The sequence below is a fragment of the Juglans microcarpa x Juglans regia genome, chromosome 4S (assembly GCF_004785595.1).
Source record: "Juglans microcarpa x Juglans regia isolate MS1-56 chromosome 4S, Jm3101_v1.0, whole genome shotgun sequence".
Taxonomy (NCBI): Eukaryota; Viridiplantae; Streptophyta; class Magnoliopsida; order Fagales; family Juglandaceae; genus Juglans; species Juglans microcarpa x Juglans regia.
This window is the reverse complement of record NC_054601.1, coordinates 18,261,840-18,266,905: the sequence shown is the minus strand read 5'-3', so window position 1 is coordinate 18,266,905 and position 5,066 is coordinate 18,261,840.

Genomic DNA, 5,066 nt, shown 5'->3' with positions numbered 1-5,066 from the left:
ATCCAAGACTTTGTCCACAGACAATGTAAAATTATTCATCAACAATTTATAGTCATAGAGTGTGCAAGCAATATGCAATCCTTTTGAAAAAAGTAAGTAAATATAGAATCCACGTAAAAAAAAAAAAAAAAAAAAAAAAAAAAAAGAAAAGAAAAAAGAAAAAAGAAAAACTAATCTTTAATAGATGATCGCCTTTTCAAAAAAATTATACGACAGTTGCACACTCCATGACTGTATATAGCAATACTCAATCTAGAATGATGGTATTCGCCGGCTTGGACCGAAATTTACAAATTTGTAGCATTTCTCTTGTCTCCAGATGCGATTGGTGTTTGCAAAATGTGGAGTCATCAAATTATCTTTTTTTTTTTTTATGACGGTTCTGCTTCTAAAGGATCGGACTAGTTTTATCTCACACTTCAACTACTTCCAACCTTGATTGATTGTTTGGGTATTGTGATTATTTCCGAACTCATCCAGGTATGATAATAAGTTAGAAGTGCAGATCACTTTATTTGTAGGAAACTCACCTTATGGCTTCAAGATGAAAGTTCTCTGGTAAAGGCTACAAAATTCATGCAACCCAAGTTCCTGAACACTTTTTGCTTACAAGGAGTCCTGATCTTTTGGGCATGTTCACTGAATATTGAGTACATCTAAAGGAAATCCTGGCTTACCAAGCCGTGAGAGAGTTATAAGGAATCAGGAGGGGCTTTTCATTCATGGTTTCTCTTGTAGCCTTGGATGTGGGACAAACAGTTTTGTTTTCAAAATTTCTGCCTTGAAGTTTGGCTTGGTTTTGTGTTTTTAATTGCAACTTTTGAATATCATTGTTGAGATTGATTCTATGCTCATAGTGAATTGGTTTACGCTCCGTTTGGATGCTAAAAATATCTCAAATTATCTGTAAATAGCAATAAAATAGTTTATAAATAGTAGCAAAGATAGTCTGAGAATATCTGAAAATAGTTATATTCCTGAATAAGCTTTTAATCATCGTAATTAGCAGTCTTGTGGCGCTATCTTGAGATTTGGGAAGAAATTCTTGATCTCTCATCATATGTGTCTTTTGAAAGATGTCATGTTTATCGGGAAGAAAATGGAGTTGCTGATGGTCTTGCAAACCTTTGGAAAAGTTTCTGGTTAGTCATTGTGTTCTTGATAATTCTGGTTTACTCGCATTGGGCATTGATGGGATATATATCACTACTCATTCGTAAGAATAATTCTATTTGAAAGTATTTACATCATATACTATTTATGTAACATAATTTGATTTGGAAGATAAACTTTAAAATTTAAACCTTATAAATCAAATAATATCATGCGAATGGTGTTTGATGTAAAAACTTTCAAATAGCACCACTCAATTTGCAAAGCCAAATATCATATATCCCAAAAACTCTTGGATTCACATCTATCTTTTAGCTTCTCAAGTTTACTATCCTTTGAGACTTAAGCATTGAAATAGGTCATGCTTATGATTGCAAACTAACCAAGTCAATATAAGAGTATTCGAGCTCGATTAACATGTTTACTCATTTGAATATGGCTCAAACTTAAATAAAAATCGAATATCATTGTTCGAACTCAGCTTTTTAACCATTAATATTGTTCAAATTTGGCTCGAGTTCAATTAAAAATAAACAAACGACTTGAGCTCAAACTTAAACTCAATTTTATAAAATAACTTATAGTTATAAATTAAAAAAATAATACATAAGATAAATGTAATAAATTAAATTATTTAATACATATAGATAATATAATAAATGAATAGTTCTAGTTGTATGATATATTATTATACAAATTAACCTATATACATTTCGGGAACATAATATATATATATATATATATATTAAATAAGGTAAACTATAAATTAATTAATAATATATAATTAAGTATATAAATATAACTAACATATAATAAATATAACACATACATATATGAAACATAATACGAGCTTCAAAATGAAATCTAATGAGTCAAATTCAAACTTATACAAGTTTTGTTTACATTCTAAATCAAATTGAATAGAATTTATAAGAATTTTACTTGTTTGATATTTGAATCTATATTAATATTTACGAAGATCTCATTTATTAAAAAAACCGAATTCAAATCATATATATGCTTATTAAATTTAAAGTCTCGTTTATTTTTAAAAAATATCTCATTTAATTTAATTATTACAATATTTTAATTTTTAATATAAAATAAAATAAATAATTCAATCTTTTTAAATTTTAAAATAAAAATAATATTTTAATAATACTTTATTTAATTTTTTAATTTTAATTTCAATTCATCTCATCTCACTTAAGTGCAAAAACAAACTAGCCAAGTTCACGAGCTAATCTGTTGTCGCCCGAGCCAACCTTCGTACACACAGTAACCTTCTCTCTATTTTATCTTTTAGCCTTTTAGCCAACATCCACTCAATCTCGGTATTCACGCCATTTGCTTCCAAAACTGTACTAAGAACTATGATTCTTAAGAAGTTCAAGAAATACTGTTCCAGCCAAGAACGACAGATGAAATAATTCAATCAATTAACGGGGATGCAGAATTTGGATAATCATTTGTGTGTGAGTAGAGTGATTAAAAATTCTATGTATAGTTAATTTTATATATTTTTTTATACATTATATTAATGTAATTGACTGCTTCACTTTTTTTAATATAAAATAACTGTTTTGATCAATCACATTAATAAAATATATAAAAAATACGTAAAAATAATTATATGTAATAAAATTCTAGAATGATTTAATGGAAAAACATATGAAGTGACATAATTTTAGTGGTTAAGTATGGCTTCAATTTTTTTTTATTTTATTTTATTTATAAAAAAGAAGAAGTTCTCAATACTAAGGATTCCATAATCAATTGATATGTGGGTTTTCGCATTTTCCAACCAAAAAAAAAAAAAAAGGAATCTAGAGTTCAAGAAATAATGAATTAGGTGTATATGTTTTGCATTTTGGATAAAAATGGTCATTTCATTTACCTCGATTATCTATTACTAAAATATCTTATACGGGATATTATCTATTTTACTTCAAACTAGAAAGACGGACATAAAAGGGTTCTCAACATGCATGTTTTCACTTTTCATCGTGATGTGAAATGATTACAATTTACAATACCCATTATTTTATACGGGCTTGTTTCGTCCGGACTACACTCATTTCAATTGAATTCAATTTAGATTTAAATATCTTCTAATATCTAAATATAATTATCAAGTCATTAAATTTATCTCAACTCAAAACTTTTTTACACGTAAGACTCATAATTTTTTTCAATTCAATATCTCTTTATACATGAAACTCATAACCTTTTCAACTTCTAATAAATACATTTAAACTCATTTTAAATAGGTTTCACGTAACCTATTCAATTATCTCAATTCACTACTATTCATAGAGAGTTCAACTCAACTCATACTAAGTTACTAACCGTGGACCATCTTCAACAATGGTACATTACGCCATGATCATACCGTTGTAAAGAATTAAGAAATAATAATGATATATATAAGTTTCAAATATATAAGTCTTGCGCATAAAAAAAAAAAAAAAAAAAAGGTAGATCTTACTATGTGTGAAAAATCACTCTATTCTGATGAGATTTACTTTTTTATAAAAAATTTGTACAGAACTTATGTATTTAAAATTTGTTCTTAGCATTACTCGTTAATAAATAGGGAACTCATTCAAATATGAGTGAATTTAAGTAAAATAGAATTAAACAAGAGAAGCTGATGTGACATGAGAGGAGCTCGAACAACAGGCTCATTTGAATAGTGAAAGTATTTTATCTCATCTCATAATTACAAATTTATTAAATTTTTACACAAAATATAATAAAGAATTCAATTTTTCAAATTTCAAAACAATAATAATATTAAAATTAATATTCTAACAATATTTTATTCAACTTTTAACTTTCATTTAAAACTGTCTCATCTAATCTCACTATCCAAATCGCACCGGAAAGTTTCCAGACCTTTTGGTCAAGATCGTCTAAAGAATGGGTTGTCACGTGCTCTCTACTGCGTTTGGATATTGAGTTAAATTGAGTTCTTTATGAATAGTAGTGAGTTGAGATAGTGGAGTGAATTATGTAGGGCCAACTTAAGATGAATTTAGATGTATTTAGATGTTAATATGAGTTTAGATCTATTTATGGAAAGTTAAAAAAGGTTGTGAGTCTCGCGTATAAAGAGATGTTAAGTTAAAAAATGTTGTGTGTCTCATGTATAAAGAGATTTTGAGTTGAGATGAGTTTAATAATTTGAGAGTTATGCGTTTGAATATTAGAAGATGTCTAAATCTGAATCAAACTCAACTAAAGTGAGTGTAGTCAATGAACCAAACAAGTGAGTGTAACCAATAGCTACTAGCCTGATATGCAATGAGAGGACTATTCTTGGCTTATTTAAGTTTCATGGTGGTAATAAGAGCATATTAAAATAATGTTAGCATTTTTTTGGGATAGTTTTATTAATATATTGCTAATGACATATTTGTTGTTTGCATGCTTTTTCTTGAGTGCATGAAAAACTAATTGATTTGCTCTCAATTTGAATTGTTTCATTATAATCTATGTGAAGAATTTTGTAGTTTTGCTCGTCTTCTCACCATTCAATCATCAAGTTTAAACACTGATAATGGTTAGTTATAAAAAAAAAAAAAAAAAAAAAAAAAAAAAAAAAAAAAAAAAAAAAAAAAAAAAAAAAAAAAAATCATTCTCCAATCAATATTGCTGGTCACACAACAGTTCTTTACCTAGAAGAACTGTTTTCGTATATTGTTTTGTCAGCACATGAAATCCATGCACATCTTACTCGCAAAATGTGAGCCCTTCGATCATGGTATATACAGTAACTACAAAGGAGATATTCATTGAAAACAATAATCCCTCGTACAGATGGAATAATAGGGCGGTAAGTTTTTCGGTCGGGAACGGAAAATTTGACCAGACTGAATGGTTTCGGTCGGTTCGGACCAGACCGATAAGGATATCGGTCGGTTTCGGTACATACAATTTTAGAAGATGTA